We start from the raw sequence: 21,812 nt of genomic DNA on the forward strand, positions 1-21,812 counted from the left end.
CCATCCTTCAACGTTTGTAAATTTTTGAGGTAACCTTAATGCACGCCATCTGTTTGTGAAAATATTACTTGCAGTATTTATTTGAGAACCATTGCACAAGTCTGATTTTGATGTATGATTATGTTTAAAGTTGGTCTTAATTAACAAGATACACTTGGGGACTATGGATCAAAAGCTTATTGAGGCAGAGGCACTAAAAACCAAAGGAATTTCATGCATTAAAGACCAAAAACACACCAACATGTTAGCCCTTTCTGGGCCTGCCATGATTTTTCTAGTCTTTAATATGCAAAGTTCTTTTTGTGGAAAACATTCACTATAGGAACCAGTTTCATTGTAAACATTCCACAAAGTCCACAGTGTACAAAAATATGCAAATATGCAATATGTTGCTATTACATAGTACACAACGGTAGGCAAATGCCTGTATAGTCCATCCAGTCTGCTCAACAAAATAAACTCATAGCATAAGGTATGATGTGATACTACATATGCATATTTGATGGAATTAGATACAAAATAAATCATTGATGTTTAATTTTGCACAAAACAGTTTGTGCTAGAGAGACGTTGGGCTGTTTTTGCTAAAAACAAACTGTCCTGTTTACTACGCCGCTCTAGTGGCTGCAGTGTGCTAATACCAACACAGCCTATTCACTTAGAATGGGCTGTGTCTGCATTGCCACGCAACTTAGTAAACAGGGAAGAAAAAAAAACTTGCTTCTCATAGAAAGGTAGTTATTTTCTGAAGTGCCCAGTGAAGCCTTTAAGTACATAAGCACATAAGCATTGCTGTACTGGGATGGACCGAAGGCCCATCCGGCCCAGTATACTGTTTTCAACAGTGGTCAATTCAGGTTACAAGTACCTGACAGGATCCCAAAACAGTAAAATAGACTATGGACTTTTCCTTTAGCAACCTGTGCAAACATTTAAAAAATCCTGCTACACTAACAACGTTTATCACATACTCTGACAATGAATTCCAGAGTTTAATTATACTGTATATTAAGTGAAGAAATATTTTCTCTAATTTGTTCTAAATGCACTACTTAGTACTTCATTTCATATATTTTTACTTTGGAAAGAGTAAACAAGTGATTCATATCTACTCATTCCACTCTACTCAGTATTTTATAGATATCTATCAAATCTCTACTCACTTGTCTCTTCTGTAAGCTGAAGATCTATAATCTCCTTAGCCTTTCCTCATAGGGGACTTGTTCCACCCCTTAATCATTTGCCCCGAATTCTATATATGGCGCCTAGATTCCGTGTGGAAATACGTGCGTATCTTGATTGGAGGAATAAAGTAATCAGTGTTTTAACAACACTTAAGCAATAATTGGCAATAATTACAATTTATGCGCAGAAATCGCTAAGCATATTCTATAAAGAACTGTGCCTAAATTGCAAAGCATGCAGTTCAAAATAAACGCACGTAGCTTAAAAGGGGTCTATTTATGGACATTTTGTGGGCATTCCAAAGTTTCCGCGTGTAATTACAGAATACCGGTTAGTGCGCCTAAATCTATATGTATGGATTTACACCAGGTTTTTATTGGCATAAATGAACACACATAGATTTTAGGCGTTATATTATTGACTAAGTGTATTCTATATACCGCACCGAAATGTACCTTATATAAAATACGCTTAGTTCCGAGCAGATTTTTTAGGTGCCATATATAGAATCTGGCTCTTGGTGGCCCGTCTTTGTACTTTTTCTAATTACATTATGGGGCTCATTTTCAAAAGAGAAAAATGACCAAAAAGTGTCATTAAGCACCATTTGTACGGATTTCTTTTCAAAACGTCAAAATCGGTATTTTTGAAACATAATTAGGCAGACATTTATTTATGTATTTCATCTGCAATGCATCCAAATCACAAGGAAGCATTCGGAGGTGTTTGCCGCGTCCATCCGGCCCTCTCTGATGCACTTCCTGTTTACGTAGGGCCAGATGGAAGCGGCAGAAGGGAGCAGAGCTGCCTGTGTGAATGGCAGTGCTGCGCGAAGGGCGAAAAACAGAATGCAGGGACTGATACAGCAGAGCCTAGGGAGAAGAATTATTTCAGGGCAGGTAAGCAGGCAACGCTGAACGCTGCCTCCCGGACGGCCATACTCAGAGTCGCAGGAGAAAAGGCAGCGAGAGTGAGCGAAGGACATTGGATGGGCGGGCCTGGAGGGAAAGTGGCTGAGAGCTTCTGGACATGGGAAGGAGAGGAGGAATGGGAGAGAGAGGAGGAAGGGGCTGGAGAGCTGCTGGACAAGGAAGGAAGAGGAAGAAGGGACTGGAGAGAATGGACAGAGATACTGGACATGGGAGGGAGAGGAGGAATTTAGTGGGGTATCTTACACATGGAAGATGTAACAAGGGAGAACTGCAACAGGAACTGTAGAATTTGAGTATTACTGGCAAAATATTAAGATTAGTGGGGTAGATGAATGATTATGAGTGCTGGAGTTAGGACCAGGAACAGTTTTAAGAGTTACAATGGTAGAACGGAGTAATGGTTATTGCCAGTGTTAGCACTGAGTTTGAATGAGACCGTGTGATATGTATCTGCATGCTTATAAGGTCATGGAATTTAATGGTCCTTAAAGATAAGGTTGAAATTAGAAGAGAATGGGGGAGGGCACAAGGAAGTCTGAGGGCTGTTGCAAACATGTCTGTATGAGTGTTTTTTAATTGGTGTGTGTGTCATTTATGTGGTGAGGTTGTGGGTTGAAATGTAAAACTATTTAGGAAAATTGAAATGGGAAAAGTAAATGTTTTAAAGTTAACTGAAAAATGTACCATTTGAGTGGCCAGCCTCCGCGCTGACATCATCTGTTTTGTATCCTTTTTAAGTGTAGTTTTCAGAATTGTACACAGTATTCCAAATGAAGTTTCACTAGAAACGTACAGCATACAGAGGTACCATCTTAAGCAGTCCAGTTCTCTCCTTATATAACAGTGACCCCCACTGAAAACAATCCTGTTTGGAGGGTGGGAGTAAAGATTTTCAGGGTGGTCGCTAAGAAAACAGAGCTGGCATTGATAGTCTGGCGAGAGAGTAAAGCTCAGCACATGGAGACAGGACCAAGAATTAATAAAAGTCACTGCTTGGAGAAAATTCTGGTCTTTGGTAATCCACCCCCCGTGGAGACTTGTAGCACCAAGAGGGAAGTCCTGGGTTCCAAGTTTGCAATTTGTGGTGTTTGGAAGCCACTGCTACATGGCAGCGGGTACCTACAGGGAGTTCCTGAACTGGGAACAAGAAGGAGTGTTTGGGGGACAATATACCCCAGGTAGGAGAAGTGGGAGCAGGCATGTCTCACTTCTGGCAGGACTTTCCTTGCATGTCTGAATGACCCCTGTTCTGGGATGGAACAGAGAATAACGAGGTCATGTGGAGGTGCTCATGGACTTAGAGTTTAAACAAGATTACCAAGTACTTTGTTCTGGTTTGCAAATAGAGGAGATTTAAGATACAACTGAACTGTGAGTTTGAATGCCCTGATATCATGTGGAGACTGTTTTGCACTGTACTGACTATCTGAAGAAAAACACCCTGAATTCTCCAGACCAAGTTGATAATTTTATGAACTGTTTTTTTGTTCAAGTTACTGTTTAGTAAGGCAAGTTGAAGTTCAACATGGAGACATTTTGGCTAATTCTTGAATGAGAGTGCCCAGAGAAAGAGTATACTCAGTGGTGTGCAAGAGCCGGTTGTTAAATTTACTGGCATCTTGCGAGCCGGTTGTTGGCCCGTGCGAGCCGGCTCGCCTCTGCTCCCCCGCTCGTCCATCTTCCATCTGCCCTCTGCAGATCTACCGATAGTAGCCCTGGTTTCCTTCTTGCCCCGCTGCCCTGCTTTTAAAATTTTTATTTCCCCTTGAGGCGTGCCAGCGTTGAAGCGAAGGCAGTAGGCTCAGCTCGGTTCCAGCCTTCGTTCCATTCCTTCGCATCATGGCTCCGCCCTCGCCTGACATATTTCCTGTTTGCGCGAGGGCGGAGCCATGATGCGAAGGAACAGAACGAAGGCTGGAACCGAGCTGAGCCTGCTGCCTTTGCTTCAATGCTGGCGCGCCTCGAAGGGAAATAAAAATTTTAAAAGCAGGGCGGCGGGGCAAGAAGGAAACCAGGGCTACTATCGGGGAGCAGAGCTGCAGACGGAAGATGAACGACCAGGGGAGTGGGGAGGGCTGGAAGAAGGCAGATGGAGGAGAGGAGGGCAGGGGGGAGATGAGGGTTGCTGGACATGGGTGGGTGGATGAAGGACAGGGGGGAGACGAGGGTTGCTGGACATGGGTGGGTGGATGGAGGACAGGGGACAGGAGGGTTGCTGGACATGGGTGGGTGGATGGAGGACAGGGGGGAGACGAGGGTTGTTGGACATGGGTGGGTGGATGGAGGACAGGGGGGAGACGAGGGTTGCTGGACATGGGTGGGTGGATGGAGGGCAGGGGGGAGACGAGGGTTGCTGGACATGGGTGGGTGGATGGAGGACAGGGGACAGGAGGGTTGCTGGACATGGGTGGGTGGATGGAGGACAGGGGACAGGAGGGTTGCTGGACATGGGTGGGTGGATGGAGGACAGGGGGGAGACGAGGGTTGCTGGACATGGGGGTGGGTGGATGGAGGGCAGGGGAGAGCAGGGTTGCTGGACATGGGTGGGTAGATGGAGGGCAGGGGAGAGGAGGGTTGCTGGACATGGGTGGAGGAGAGGGAAGGGGAGAGAGAAGAAATGCTGGACATGGGTGGAGGGGAGGGAAGAGTGAGGAATGAGATGAGAAGAGGGAAAAGGAAGAGAGGAGAATAACTGCAAATGGATGGAGAAAATAGGCAGAAGCTGAGGACCAGAAATGAAGAAGAAAGGAGGAGAGGAAGCCCTGGAAACGGAGTTAAGAGGACAGATAGCAGCAGAATCGGATACTGGGCCAGCATGAGCAGAAAAACAGTCACTAGACAACAAAGGTAGAAAAAATCATTTTATTTTCATTATAGTGTTTGGAATATGTCCACTTTGAGAATCAGGTGCTCAACATTAAAAGTTTATATTTATTTACTTATTTATGGCATTTTATCCCACATTAAACATGAATTAGATTGGAACCTGGGATCATTTAATAGTTTTTCCTGGAGAGAGTAATGCATTGCCCCCCTCCCCCCCCCCCCCGGCTATAGCCAGCTCTGCAATTTGGGGGGGGGGGGGGGCGCCGAGGTGGACGGGGGAGAGAGCCTGTTAAAAATTTACCAGCACACCACTGAGTATACTCGACCTACCGGATTTATTATGGTCCTGGCCTGCACCCAGCTCAAGTGACCCAACCAGTGGAAGTTGTGTGTGTGGCAGAAGATTCTGTTTGTTTGACCCCAGTCCTGGGTGAGGTAAACCAAAAACCCAGGGTGGATTTTTGGTATATAAAAATACTAAGATGAATTCTGAAACTAAGAACAGGCATTGCTGTGTAAAGACTACAGAAGGTTAAAAAAAAAGATTAAAACTGTACACCTGCATTTTTGACATGAATTTACCTCCCTCTTCTATTTTTTCCAGCCTTATTTCACTTTATAATAAAACTATGTTTTGGACAGGGTTTTTTTTGAGGGGGTACTGAGTACCGGCACCTTTTCCATTGTCTGCTAAAATTGACCCACAGCCCCCAAGTTTTAATGAAAGAGATCAGGCTCTACATATCAATTCTGCCATGTCATAGATTCTGTGACTGGTTGCAGGGGGTATGGCTATTGTGGGGTGGGTTCCTCAGTGATTACCCTGAAGGGTGGCCAGGCATTTGAGTACCGGCACCTTTTTTGCTAGAAAAAACGCACTGGTTTGGGGGGTCTTGAAGTCCTTTAGAAGAATTGATGTAATTTTTTTTAAATAATTTTTTTTCAACTTGGTCCTGAACTCCATATTTTCCTATCGTGATTCCTGTTGCAGCAGCAGCCCCATACTTTTCAATATCATAACACTACTGGCCATACATAGCATTGTGCAATGGTGATAAATATTCAGGTACATTAGGAGCTTGCCCTGAAAAGCTTAACAATCTAAGAAGACCTAAGGACCCTGTTTACTAAGCCGTGTTATAAGTGTATGAGTGTCTTTAATGCACATTAACCATGTCTGTGCATTAACCGTGTACACGTCTACAATATCCCTATAGGTGCCTACCCGGTTAGAATGTGCTAACTGTAGGCGTGTTAAAAATGCTAACGTGCCTTAGTAAACAGGGCCCTTAGAGTGTTAAGATTTGGCGTTAATGCTAGATTTTCCCACATTGTTTTTTAATTTCTAATTTCAAAATATTATAAATCACTATTACCTCACTGTGACAAGTACAAATAACACAAAGTAAAAATAAGATACCTAAAAAAAAGAACAAGGAAATAAAGATAAGCAATAATGGATCCAATTATACAAGATACAATAAAGGAAATATTAAATCAAAATAGTAGGACACCAACAACTCCATGCATATTCTAGGCAACCTCAGTGGATTGTGGAACTAATACTTGTATCTTTTCCTCTTCTCTAGTCACAATAAATTCTATCAGTTGTCTGGGATCAATGTACATATTTATATAACCTATTCTGAAAAAATATGACATGAACAAGGAAATCTTAAGAAAAACTTGAGCCCTAAGGCTTATAGTCTTGGCTCCAAAGCCAATAATTTTTGGCTTCGTTCCTGGGTTTCCTGCTATAAATCTGGAAATACTCTTATCTTGACCCAAAAAAATTCCATAACGCAAAAATAAGACTTCAAAACCAAAGTTCAGTCCTTTTCTAAAGTTGCTATCAAGGTGGTCCTCCAAATCACAAGTTCCAAATATGACTCCAAAAAGTCAGAAACATTATTTGCTGACTACTCTATATTTCGCAGACCCTTTCTTCCAGAGCTTGGGGTGAGGTTAAGATATTGTGCGCTCACCACAGAAGGTAAGGATTCAAATGGAATTCTCAAAATTTCAAGCACATATTTCCATAGCATATCTACTGATTGTCAAAGCTGTGGCAGTGCACCCACGTCCAGACTCACTTTTAATTCCGGTGCCTCTTCCCTGCACTGATGCCTCTCTGACCCCAGTTCCCCTGTGTTCCAAGCCTCACTCTGATGCCCCAGCATTGTAGCCTCATTCCAGGGACTATTCAAGCCTCACTCTGGTGTTTCAGCAGTCTAGCCTTTTCCTGGTGCCCTGCTGCCTCCTTCAGTATGGTTCAAGCAAGGAAGTTACATAAAAACAGGAGACAGGATAACATCAAAATTTTGAAGCCAATTAGGTTACACTCTGTTTCCCCTTCCCCATGCAGCTGTCATCCTAGAACACTCAAAACAAAGCAAACAAACCTATGAGCTGCTCCATCCACATTGTCATTCTTTATTTTTGGTAGCATTGTTTACTTAATCTCACTTATATTTCCAAACATGCCAGCTTGTGCAATATATGGATGTACACAGAGGAAGTATAATAATGGAATAACTTTTCATAGATAGAGTAGTTATTTGCAGTGGCGTAGCAGGGGGGGCTGCCACCTGGGGCGGGGCGGTTCACCGTTGCACCCCCCCCCCGGGTGCAGCACGATGACACCCCCTTCCCACTTCCCCGACCAGCTCCCGCACCCTACCTTTAAAAAGAATATCGGGAGGCGAGGCGCAGCGCCTCGCGCCTGCCCTGCACGTAAAAGAAATGTGGACCATCGGGTCTTCCCTCGCTCTATCTGTCCCGCCCTTGCGGAAATAGGAAGTTGCGTCAGTGGAGGGCGGGACAGATAGAGCGAGGGAAGACCCGACAGTCCACATTTCTTTTACGTGCAGGGCAGGCGCGAGGCACTGCACCTCACCTCCCGATATTCTTTTTAAAGGTAGGGTGTGGGAGCTGGTCGGGGGGGGGGGTGTCAATTCGCCGAGGGGGGGGAGCTGGCAGGGAGCACCCCCCCCCCCTGAGCTGACACCCGGGGCGCAACGCCCCTCCCGCCCCCCCTTGCTACGCCACTGGTTATTTGTTATAAATCGTAATCAGTGTCATTTAGAGGGGCTGGTTGTAAGGACACCCTAGCACATGTTATATTCATGCAGAGAATTTTTTCTTCTGGTAAAAAAGCCACTAAAACAGACATCATGTTATTAGAATCAGGTGCTCAACATTTAGAGTTTCTATGTATGCATTTATCTACTTATTTATAACAATTATATCCCACATCAAACACGAATTAGGTTGAAACCATGGGGCATTTAAAATCCTTTTTTTTCCGGTACCTAGAGCAAAAGAAAAAATGGCATGTGGGAAAGTGATCCTTTTGTTTTATGGATTGCAGTGGTATATTATAAAAATGCACTTGACATTTTTATTACTACTATTTAAAAGACAGATATTGAATAATGAGGGCAGAGCTACCTTCATGCAGAAGTCTAGAGTGAGTCTAAATGTGCCAACATTGTCCAGTTCAGCACACTATTAGCCACCAAGTTCATACAAAGTTAATTATGTTCAATAGAAAATAAATCAGTTGGCTCAGACTGCTTGCTATGTGAATATTCCATCACCATTGCATTATTGCTACCAAGTATTACATATTAAGGGCATTTGCTTTAAACTTTGTTTTAATTCATTATCCAGTCCTTACATGCACATGGTTTTGCTCTTTAAACCCAAAGATGAATTCTAAGGGCCCTGTTTACTAAGGTGCACTACACCCACATATTACTATGGGTGTCTCTAACATTAGCGCACACTGGTTTTTACCATGCACTAAAAACACTAGTGTGCCCATAGTATGGCTTAGTAAACAGGGCCCTAAGGGTGGAGGAACAATTATGTATAAACTGTGTTGTTTCTGACTTTACTTGTTTTGGACAGCTTTGGTTTTTACTGATCTGTATATATGCTGTCTGGAATTTTGGAAGATGGAAATGAGAAAATAAAAATTAAGGGCCCTGTTTACTAAGCCACGTTACAGGCACGTTAGTGTTTTTAACGCTCGTTAACCATGTGTGCGCCTACAATATCCCTATAGGTACCTACACATTTAGCGCATGCACTAATTGTAGCCATGCTAAAAACACGCTTTAGTAAACAGGGCCCTAAGTTTTGAATGTACTCTGTAGAAGTTATTGTTTACTTTTGCAATGCGTGTATGGATGCCTGTTCTGGTGTATGCATGTGATAATATTTGGATAACTGTCTATACTTATGGATATGATTCTGAACATGTGGCATCATTAAAGGACAGACTTTTAAATGCCCAGTTGGGTACATATGCTAATCTCAACTTTGTTACATGTTTCAGACATTCATCCATTTTTGGCCTGAGGCCTTACTGCCACCCATTGATTTAGCAGTAAGGTCTCATGCGCTACCCAGGCGGTAGGCATACAGCACGTGTCCACTGCAGTTTACCACCAGATAAGCACCACACGGTAGAAAATAGAAAATATTTTCTACTACGTTTTCGGCCCATGGCAAAGCACAGGGTAGCCAGGTGGTAATGCTGATTTGGCGTATGCTGAATGCACATAAGCCCGTAATGCACCTTTGTAAAAGGTCCCCTCTTGATGGTATTTTTACCCTGAGCTCTTTGAGGCTTTCTCCTTCCCTTAATATATATATGCTTCTAATGATCATTTTTTGAAATAGAGAAGCATTTATAAGTGTTGTCATATGCTAATGTTGCCATTAACACATGGCCATTAACAAAAATTAGTGCAAGATCACTTACCCTCGTTTATTTTGTAGGCAGTAAGAGCTTGTGTGCTAATCCTGTGCTAATCAGGTAGCACATAGTAATTCAGATGTGCATTATTATGTACTAGACGACCGAGGGGTAAAAGGGGTAATCAGGGAAGACTAAGCCATAGCGGAAAGATTAAATTAATTCTTTGCTTCGGTCTTCACCGAGGAAGATTTGGGAGAGATACCAGTGCCAGAAATGATATTCAAAGCTGACGAGTCAGGTACACTGAATGAAATCTCTATAAACCTGGAGGATGTAATGGGGCAATTTGACAAATTGAAGAGTAATAAATTTTCTGGACTGGATGGTATTCATCCCAGAGTATGGATAGAATTGAAAAATGAACTGGCGGTAATGAATTGTTAGTAATATGTAATTTATCTTTAAAATCAAGCGTAGTACCGGAACATTTGAGGGTGGCCAATGTAACACCGATATTATTAAAAGTTTCCAGAGAAGATCTGGGAAATTATAGACTGGTGAGCCTAACGTCAGTGCTGGGCACAATGGTAGAGACTATTATAAAGAACAAAATTACAGAGCATATTCAAAAGCATGGGTTAATGAGGCAAAGCCAACATGGATTTAGTGAAGGGAAATCTTGCCTTACCAATCTAATACAATTCTTTGAAAGGGTGAAAAACTTGTGGATAAAGGTGAGCCGGTTGATATAGTGTATCTGGGTTTTCAAAAGGTGTTTGACAAAGTAACTCATGAAAGAGTCCAGACAAAAATTGGAGAGTCATGGGATAGGAGGTAGTGGATTATTGCAGATTATTGCAACAGAATCTACGCGGGCTGCAAAGAACAACTCATAAAAAAACCTCCAAACTGCCCAAAATACAGCAGCCAGGCTGATATTCAGCAAAACACTCTTCGAAAGTGCCAAACCCCTCTGAGAAAAGTTGCATTGGCTCCCAATCAAAGAACGGATCATCTTCAAAATCTGCACCTTAGACCACAAAATCATATACGGCGTAGTCCCAGAATACATGACAGACCTCATAGACTTACCAATAAGAATCATAGTCAGATCATCAAGATCCTACCTAAACCTACAGTACCCAAATTGCAAAGGACTGAAATACAAAACAACTTACACGTCCGGCTTCTCCTACATAAGCACACAACTATGGAATGGGCTCCCAAAAGCTGTGAAAACAATCCACGACCACTTGAACTTCAGGAAATCACTAAAAACCAACCTCTTCAAAAAGGCCTACCCCAACGACCCCACGTTACCCTCTTCACCTACCAACACAGCATGACTATGATCGAACAGGACAACACGCAATCTTCATCCATTCCGACCCTCCACTTATACCTCATACGATCACTATACAACTTTGTATTTGTTAGCCACTGACTGGGCAAATGACTTTGACGGTACTATGTAAGCCACATTGAGCCTGTAAATAGGTGGGAAAATGTGGGGTACAAATGCAACAAATAAATAAATAAATAAATAAATAAAAACTGGTTAAAATATAAAAAAAACAGGAAGTAGGGTTAAATGGTCAGTATTCACAATGGACAAGGGTAGTTAGTGGGGTTCCCCAGGGGTCTGTGCTAGGATCGTTGCTTTTTAATATATTTATAAATGACCTAGAGATGGGAGTAACTAGTGAGGTAATTAAATTTTCTGATGACACAAAGTTATTCAAAATTGTTAAATCGCAAAAGGATTGTGAAAAATTACAAGAGGACCTTAAGAGATTGGGAGACTGGGCATCTAAATGGCAGATGACCTGAGCAAGTGCAAAGTGATGCATGTGGGGAAGAGGAAACCAAATTATAGCTACATAATGCAAGGTTCCACGTTAGGAGTCACCGACCAAGAAAGGGATCTAGTTGTCGTCTTTGATGATACGTTGAAACCTTCTGCTCAGTGTGCTGCGGCGGCTAAGAAAGCAAATAGAATGTTAGGTATTATTAGGAAAGGAATGGAAAAAATATGAGGATGTTATAATGCCTTTGTATCACTCCACGGTGTGATCACACCTCGAATATTGATCTCAATTCTGGTCACAGCACCTCAAAAAGGTGCAGAGATGGGCGACAAAAATGATAAAGGGAATGGGATGACTTCCCTATGAGGAAAGGGTAAAGCAGAGAGGGCTCTTCAGCTTGGAGAAAAGACAACTGAGGGGAGATATGATAGACGTCTATAAAATAATGAGTGGAGTGGAACGGTTAGAGGTGAAACGTCTGTTTACTGTTTCCAAAAATACTAGGACGAGGGGGCATGCAATGAAGCTACAAAATAGTAAATTTAAAATGAATTGTAGAAAGTTTTTCTTCAATCAATGTGTAATTAAACTCTGGAATTTGTTGACAGAGAATGTGGTAAAGGTGGTTGGCTTAACAGGGTTTAAAAAGGTTTGGATGGCTTCCTAAAGGAAAAGTCCATAGACTAACCTAGTGGTTAGGGTGGTGGACTTTGGTCCTGAGGAACTGAGTTCGATTCCCACTTCAGGCACAGGCAGTTCCTTGTAACTCTGGGCAAATCACTTAACCCTCCATTGCCCCATGTAAGCCGCATTGAGCCTGCCATGAGTGGGAAAGCGCAGGGTACAAATGTAACAAGCAAACAAAGAAATTATTAAAATAGACTTTGGAAAAATCCACTGCTTATTTCTGGGATAAGCAGCATAAAATGTTTTGTACTTTTTTGGGATCTTGCCAGGTATTTGTGACCTGGATTGGGCACTATTGGAAACAGAATGCTGGGCTTAATGGACTTTTGGTCTGTCCCAGTATGGCAATATGTATTTACATAACTGATTAGCACAGAAATATCCACTCTCTGCCCCCAGATATGACCCCTCTGTGGAAAACTAAAATTATTTTTTAGCACATGGTTTGCTAGCACATATTGCAAACTTACCGTGCCACAGTAAGCACATTTAAGCTACAGTAAACTGGTGCTGAACTGCAGCTTAGTAAAAGAACTCCATAGAAATCAAAACACATTTTGTTTGTGGGAACTGAAGAATTTAGAGCAAAAAGTCTAAAACCAGGAGAAAGGCAAGGTTTTTGTATTAACTACATTAATAAGTATTTTCCAGCAAGTAACTTTGACCCAGAAGCATCAAATAGTTTGACCTTCTCGAAGACCAATTATCTCCAGTTCTGCCTCATAAAACTTGTCTTTGTGCTTTGCTAGTACCATGTGGTCTGGGTCTTGCTTTTTCTGAGACAATGACTTCTCAGGTGAAATATGCTATGCAGTTTCTTTTCGAAAAAGGTCTACTGCAGCTACAAATCAGAGACTAAACTAACTGAAATATCTATTTATTTGTGACATGAAGGGTGATATTTGTTTTAAAAAGAAACAAATGGCATAAATGTACAGAAAGCATTAACAGCTCTTAGCACTTTGAGATTAAAATAGTCATGTCTATTGCTGCAAAGCTGTTCTTTTTCTTTTCTTTTCCTTTTTTCAGTTAATTTTAGGGTGGGAATTCCACATTGTGCTTTGTTGATTTTTCTGTGTCATTTTCATTTTTAATACATAGTAGGGTCTTTTTACTAAGTTGAGGTAAAAATGTGGCCTTAGCGCACCCTTACGTGGGTCCTTTTCTGTTAATGGCCATGTGCTAATTAATCCATATTTGCGTGGCCATTAAAAATATTACCACATGAGCACTTACTGCCACCCATTTTATAGTTGGTAAGGGCTTACATGGTAATCCTGGGCTAATCAATAAGGGGCCATTTTACAGAGCGGCGTTAAGTCCAACATGGGCTTATAGCTCACTCTTCCGGAGCTACTGCCAGCCCAACATGGCCACCAGCAGTAGTCCCACCCCAAGCGCATACCATTTCTGGGAGAAAAAAAGAGAAATTCCCAGAAATGGCTTGCACGGCGATAATCCAGCAGTAAGCGGACATCACTGCATGTCAGGTTAGCGTAGGAGCCCTTATCGCCACATCAATGGCTCCCCATCGCATGGCCACATGGTAAGAGTTCTCTTACCACATGTTTATGTGTGCCTGAGGTCTTTTACCCGCTGCGGTAAAAAGGGCCCTGGCACATGGGAAAAATGTCCCCCACCACTAGCGCAGGATCCTTTTTCCTGCAGCTTGGTAAAAGGGACCCCTATGTGCACATACTAATGCAGATGTACTAACTGATTAGCGAAAAAAAAACACATTCTCCACCCCCAGACACGCCCCTCAACCAAAATAAATGCACTGCTAGTACACGCAAATTCAGGAATTACTGCAGGATGTCTGAGCGCTCCAGCGGTAAGCCCTTTTAAATTGCGGTAAGCATTTGCTAGCACTTTCCACAGCTTAATAAAAGGACCCCATTCTTTGCAAATGATATGTAATTTGCAAACAGCTCACATAGGGGCACTTTTACTAAGATGCTTTAAATAGCTAGGGTTTTACCATGTGGTCCATGTTAGTGTGAACCCATGATAATATCTACCATGCAGCAAAACCAGTATTAAAGAAAAAGAAAAAAGAAAAACTGCACTAACTGCTTAATGAAGTTAAGGGTAGGGATTAGTGTCACACCTGTAGGTCAGAGGAGTTGCCAGCTTTGACAGTTGGCATATGGGTTCTTTCTGTGTTAGCTTTCACAACTGCTACTAACATGGTTGACCTTATTGACACCTCAAGAGATAGTGGTAAAAGCAGCCCAGCTACTGTGGCCACAGACCTAATTTATTTATTTATTTATTTATTACATTTGTACCCGGCTTTCCCACAGATAGCAGGCTCAATGCAGCTTACGTAGTAAAACGTAGATAGAATAACTCCCCCCCCATCCTGAAACCTTTCTTCACAATCTTATCCCCCTTTAAGATCAGATTTCTGCCGATCCCTCTCCCAATCCACATTTCTTATCAGCATAATAATGCGATTTTAATTACTAATAAGAAAACTTAACAAAAAATGGAGATAGCAAACTAAATAGCACTTCACAATATCTAAAAAAATAGTTTGCCTATGATTGCAGTGCTTTCTTGTATGCAAACCTTAACAGATGCTATCTGTGATACACAAATTAGAGTCTAGACTTCATAGTCCCAGGAACATAAGAATAGCCATATTGAGCAGACCATGGTCCATCTAACCCAGTATCCTATTTCCAAGTGGCTAATCCAGGTCACAAGTATTTAGAAAAAACCCAATTAGTAGCAACATTCTATGCTACCAATTCCAGGGCAAGCATTGGCTTCTCCATCTCTAGCTCAATAGCAGACTATGGACTTTTCCTCCAGGAACTTGTCCAAACCTTTTTTAAACCCAGATGCACTAAATGCTGTTACCACATCCTCCAGCAACAAGTTCCAGAGCATAAATGTTATTTGAGTAAAAAATATTTGTTTTAAAAGTATTTCTATGTAACTTCATTGAGTGCCCCCTACTCTTTGGGGAGGGAGAAGTGCTGGACATACTAGGGCGGGGGGGGGGGGGGGGGAAGAGAAAGTGAGAGAGAAGTGATGGACCCACAAGGAAGCAGTAGAAATGCTAGATTTGCAGTGAGGAGGGGGACAGAGAGATGCTGGACTCTGGGGGTAGTGATTCAGGAGAGATGCAGGACTAAGGGTGAGGGAACTGGGAAACATGGGAAAATGTCAGACTATGAAGCAGGGAAGCTAGGGAGAGGGAGGAGGTGCCAGATCTTGCTCCTTCCAATATATGCACTATTTAATTGTCCTTACATTATCATTTGATCCTGACCATTCTCCCACCTTTTATGCATTAAGTTATGTAACCTAGACCTCCTAATATGTATTTTCCCTACTTGCTCCCTTTGAAATAGCTTTCTATGCTTTACTTGTTATATTTTAATTATTTTTAATATTGTAAACTGCCTAGATATGCACTAATGATTGGTAATATATCAAATAAAACAAGAATGAACAATGGTGGGGAAGAGAGTAAGAGATACATGCTGGCTTGCAGGGGATGGAGGGAAGAGATGGGGATAGATTCTGGACCTGGAGATGAAGACAGGGAAGAGAACAGAGAGAGATGGTGGTGTTTGGGGAGAAAAGGGGAAAATACTGGACCCACAGAGGGAGGGAAAGATGCTGGATGGGGGAGGAATGGGGAGGAGAGAGACAGAGCTGCTGGACCACCTGGGAGTTGGGGGAAGGATAAGAAATATCCTGGGCACTGTTTCTAGCGGGTGCAAAATTTTGCATGGATCTTTGGCGGCATTAAGATCCACATCATTTACAGAATATGCTTTCCACACCGATTTTTCCCACTCTCTGCCCTATACCCATCTCTTTTTTTTTCTGCACAGAAAAATGGGAGCACTGGGCAAGTTATGTGCTCAACTTGGGCCTGTATAGAATCGCATTTAGCATGCTTCCTTCTTCTTGGTGCAAAAGTTGGGCACTGATTTTTGTATAGCCTTAAAGGTGCAATGGCAAATTCTGTTCCTCCACTTCATGTGGGTGGCTACCAGGCTCAGTTAACTTATCATGAGCAGTAATGGATAGATAATTAAGGAATGTACAGCCTGGAGGACTGAATTAAACTGTTGGATGGGCTTTTCTATTGTGTTAAGTGTAATACACATGCTTGACTCTGGTCTATTTGTATGAAAGTTTGAATATCAGTTTGGGCGTCATGGGCCAGACTCCATATAAGGTGCCTAAAAAATCTGTTCAGTAATCATTTTTGGCTAAACGTATTCTATAAGCGACAGCTAGATTTAGGCGCAGTATTTAGAATACGCTTAGTTGATATCCCAGCGCCTAAAACTATGCGCCTCCATTTACACCAATGAAAAAGTGGCATTAATCCCTGCATGTGGATTTACGTGCACCGGGCCATATTCTATAACTACAAGCATACATTTTGGAACGCTCACAAAACTCCCATTTGCCCACACATAACCACACCTATTTTGAACTGCACACATTAGAATTTAGGCGCAGTTTATTACAGAATATGCTTAGCAAGTTGTGCGTGTGAATTCTAATTATTGCCAATTATTGCTCATTATTGCTTGTTAGGTGCTATCAATGCTGATTAGCTTGCTAAGCCAATTAAGTCACACGTGTTGTTATGGAATACGCTTAGATTTCAGAATGGAACACTAGGCACAATATATAGAATCCGTCAGCATATCTAAGCAGTCTCCCACCGAGTCATTGGTTTGAAGTAAACATAAAAGTATTCTTATAAATATATATAAGTATAAATATATGAGTGTACAATATGCACAACCACATATTTTATAAAGAATGAATATAAAGTGAATACAAATCATTACTCTGCATGTGAGCTGCTGCAACTTTGCTCCTGAGCAAGTACAAGTACCATTTACAAGTACCCAGGTTCTTTCATATTGTGTACTTCCATGAGTGGACTATTTTTATAAGCTGTGTTTTATGCACATATACTGGTGTATACTGTAAGCCTCCAGGGGTGCTCTCAGGTGTACACCAGCCCTCTAGTGGCTCCTGTCTGGCCTTACCAACTCTTTGCTTCAAGGAACAACCTTGAAGCTAGACTTCTCTGTGACTCCGGTGACTCTGGCCTCTATGTTTGGGGCGCCTCTTTCCCTCAGGGTGACCTCTTCATTAACCTCTGGTCCTGGACCTGCCTCCCCACTGTATCTCCTGGTAAACGACCCCCTTACCAGCTCTTCTGGTGGGGCCCCCTGGTCACCCTTCTCTGGAAGATAGCACGGATTCCTCTGCTTTCAGAAATATGCAAATTAGTTGAGTAAATGTAAATTCAATTTATTAGAACTATGCTTCAGTCTTGTGGGAACCTTTCTTTCCAGCCATTATTCGTTTGCTACAAATTCACTCCCTGAGCCCATTTACTGTGGCACACCTGGATCTCAGGGTATAACAGCCACCACCCCTGGATAGGACCTTCTTTACTCTCATTAACCTTATGGTCCTATCCTCCACCCCACGGCTGTTTGTTCATTTTAAACATTTCACAGTTTCAACATCAATGCTTCAGGGACTTCTCTCACCCCAGGACTTTCAGCCTGCTTATACTTCTCTCACACAGTTCTGCCACCAGTACTTTGGGGACTTGACCCCCTCAGGCTTCTGGGCGTTGCAGGTCCCCCTATCTTCTACTTCAGGCAAAACTCCCTCCTCTACTGAGAGGAAGCTATTTATGAGGTGTCCAATAAACCTCCCCACCTTTTGAGACCTCGCCCCTCTGGTTCCAGAAAGATCTGGGTCTAGAAGTCTCTTCTCACTCCCCCAGCTATCTCCCTGGAACTCCCTCTACTGGCCCATGCAAGTCAACACTCAGCTAGATCCCTGGAGCTCCCTCTAGTGACCACAATGGGCATTTTCCCGGTTTTTAGTGGGAGAGCGCCCTCTGGCGGCCTCCTCAAGTAAGGGCAGACACTGTGTTTATCACAATACACATGAAAAATCCTTGTATAAAAATTACCCATCAATATCCTACAATATTCATGAAGGAAAAGATATTTGCAAAGCCGGTCCTGCTACATAGCATTCTGTGTACCATTTCTCTATGTCACAGTCTTTTCATAGTTGTTCATTCCCTTCTTTTGGGTAGTTACCAAGGTGTTGTAAAAGGCAGGCTTTTACTGCACCTTGATTTATCATGAGAGTCACCAACTGTTGAATCTTGCAGTAAAAAGAATAATGCTGTTTGTGAGCCACCTCACAAGCAGCATTATTGTACACTCTAATGCTTCTGGGCCATTTCTTAAAGGGGTCAGCACCCTTTCTTAACAGAGTGTCAAAACTGTCAGGAATGGTGAGCCCTTGAACCAAAGCTGGAGCTTTGGCAGACAGATCACCTGGGCTGGCACAGGCAGGAATCAGAACAGACTCAACAAGGCATGACAGAGGTAACTAAACACAATGGACAAAACAAGGACTGGATCCAGATGAGGCAAGGGAAGGAAGGCAAAGGGGCCAGAACTGGAACCCAGACAGGACAAGGCAAAACTTAGAACTGGATTAAAACTGGGACTGAGACCCAGAAATGCAAGACAAGGCAAAACACGGAAGTAGATTAAAACTGGGTCCAGAAAAGGGCAAGACAAGGCAAGAACTGGATCCGGACAGGACTACACTGAAAGAGAAAAGGCAAAGCACACCTAGACAGGCAAAACAGGGCAGGAGCGAAGCAACAGAATAACAGATGCAAGACAATACACAAGGCAGGAACAGGATTCAGGATTCCCAAACAGGCTTGGCTGGAACAGGATACTGAAAGGGACTTGGCTTAGCAGGAAACTGGGACAGAACTAGCTCAAACATAGAGCAGGAGCAGAACCTGGCTCAAACACTGTCACGACTATGGCCGTGACTACCCTCATACTTACCCTGTTTCAGGGAGTCAGTGGCTGTGCTGGCTTCTGCTTGTCTCTGTGTCTGTCTCTGTCTTAGTTTCTCTCTGGCTCTGTGTGCTGATTGCCCTACTGAATCTCACCTGTGTGGGCTTTGCCTCTTCCAAGATGGCTGCCGCCTCTTCGTCTCTGCCAGTATCCAAGATGGCTCCCGCTGTTACTTTCTATGGGATGCCTGCTCTGAGTGTCAAGCCTCTGTTTGGTTGCAAGGTGATTGCTGCACCTGTGGCTCTGGTGTTGATGGGCTTTATTAGTCACCTGAAGACTACAGTCCTGGCCTTTGCATTGCCATTTCCTCTGCAGTGCCTTAGGTCCCGAGGTTAGTGTGCTGTTAGCACCGTTTGCTTTCCTTGTCTATTGTTCTGTGGGCTTCCAGCTCTTCTGTGTTATTTGCTCTGTGGGTCTCCTACCCTTCTGTGGGTTTTCAGCCCTTCTGTGTTTATCGCTTGTGGGTTTCCAGCCCTTCTGTGTTTATAGCTCTGCAGGGTTTCTGCCCTTCTGTGTTTATTGCTCTTTGGGTTTCCTACCCTTCTGTGTCTAGCTCTGCTAGTTCTCTGTGTTTGTTTCCTGTGTATGACTTGTTAGCTTGGGCACAGCTTTGTTGTTAGCTGGTGTATAGCTTTACTAAGTCTCCTGAGTTTGTTCTGTGTATGTTTCCAGGGCATGACTTGTTAGCTTGGGCACAGCTTTGTTGTTAGCTGGTGTGTAGCTTTACGAAGTCTTCTGAGTTTGCTCTGTGTCTGTTTCCAGTGTTTGACTTGTTAGCTTGGGCACAGCTTTATTGTTAGCTGGTGTATAGCTTTTCTAAGTCTCCTGAGTTTTTGCTCTGTGTATGTTCCTGTGTATGTCTGGTTGCCTGGGTATAGCTTTCCTACTAGCTTGTACAGTTGACTATGTCTTCTTGTGTTTAGCCTGCTGGGTTTCCGTGTGTGTTTCTTTTGCTTCTGGAGCTTCTGCCCTTGTTCTACCTGTTGCCAGTTCTCCTTGATACTGAGGCTCCAGCCGTAGTCTTGTTCCTTGTCCTGACCATTGCTTGGAATCTGCCTGCTGCCGGAACACGGACTTTCTCTGCCTTGCCTTCGCCTAGGTGCCAGGGGGCACCCCTGGACCTTCCTTCCTGTTGTTCCTGTAAGTCCTACCGGCTGCCAGAACCTGAGGGCTCAACCCGAGGGGGAGGCAGTCAAGTGTAGGTGAAGCCTAGGTCCAGGATGTTCCAGTTCCGTTCCAGTGTGTTCCAGTCCAGCGGGTTTCACTCCTGTATGTTCCTGTCCAGTGGGGCCACTCCAGTGTGTCCAGTCCAGCGGGCCCCACTCCAGTGCGCACCTGTCCGGTGCGTTCCAGTTCCGAGTGTTCCGGTGTAGAACTCCAGTCCGGAGTTCCGGTCCAGTTTTGTCTCCTCTCTACCTGGAGGGTGATTTTGCCTTAAAGGACTCACAAACCCCGCGCTCCCGGGGAAGAAGCCTGAAGGTATGCAAAGGACCTCGAGAGCGCGTCCCGCATGGGCGGGCACGCGACAGAATGCAAAGGCCATGAGTCCGGCAAGATCAGCCGTCCAGGTTGGCTACCTGTCCACAGCTTCGTTCCCTGTGGACAATCCAGGGTCCAGCACCAGTGCAGTTCCTGATTATGGTGTGGATTTCTACAACCCAATTTTTTCTCTGAACCCTGTTTTGACGCTCCATGATTACCGGGAAATACTTTTGTCTGATCCTGCCTTGAAGGATACTCCTGAAGCAGCAGCTGAAAGAAAGCGTCTCTGGTGGCGTCTGGTCCGCCATAGCCCAGTTTCTGACATGAATCCTGCTATCTCGCTCTGGGATTACCGCCTCAGACTTCTGGAGGAGCCAGCTCTGCGGGATACTCCGGAGGCTGAGGCCGAAAGAAGACGCCGGGGAATTCCTCCGCTCAGGTCCCCTCAGCAGAGCAGCCTGCGGTACCATAGCGGGTTAGTTCCTATTCAGGATTACAGTCCACCAGCGCTGAGTCCAGTCCGAGGAGGGTTTCAAGCAGAGCCTTCGAATCCTGTTCGAGTGAAGCCGCCAGCTAAGCTTCTGAGTTCAGCCCGAGGGACGGTTCTATGCAGGTCCATGAGGTCCGGCCAAGTGAGACGGCGTACCAAGCCTCTGATTCCAGTCCAAGAAGGGCCGACACCTAGGTCCCTGAATCCAGTCCAGGGGGTGCTTCATACTGAGCCTCTGATTCCAGTTCAGGTAGCGCTCCCAGTCAAGCCTCTGAGTCCAGTCCGAGGGACGCTGCAAATGGAACCTCCGATTCCTGTTCGAGTGGCACAGCTGACCGAGCCTCCTGTCCTCCTTCAAGTGGCAAGCCCTTTGAAACCCCTGAGTCCAGTCCGAGGGATGCTTCTGACGGAGCCTCAGATTCCTATGCAAGTGGCGCTCCAGGTCGAGCCTCCAGTCCTCGTTCAAGTGGCACGCCCTTTGAAGTCTCCGAGTCCAGTCCGAGGGAAGCCTTCGATGGAGTCTCCAAGGCCTATGCAAGTGGCACTCCGGGTCAAGTCTCCAGTTCTTGTCCAAGTGACCCGTCCAGTCCAGCCACTGAGTCCAGTGCGAGGGGGGCTTCTAATCAAGCCTCCGGTGCCAGTCCACAGGGTGGTTCAGGTGGCACCTCCGCTTCCAGTCTGGAGGGTACCTCCAATCAAGCTCCGAAGGCCAGTTCGAGTGGCGCTTCCGCTCAAGCCTCCGATCCCTGTCCAAAGGGTGTGTTCTGTCAAGCCTCAGTTAAAGTCCAGTTC

Source organism: Microcaecilia unicolor, chromosome 1 (genome assembly GCF_901765095.1).
Source record: "Microcaecilia unicolor chromosome 1, aMicUni1.1, whole genome shotgun sequence".
Taxonomy (NCBI): Eukaryota; Metazoa; Chordata; class Amphibia; order Gymnophiona; family Siphonopidae; genus Microcaecilia; species Microcaecilia unicolor.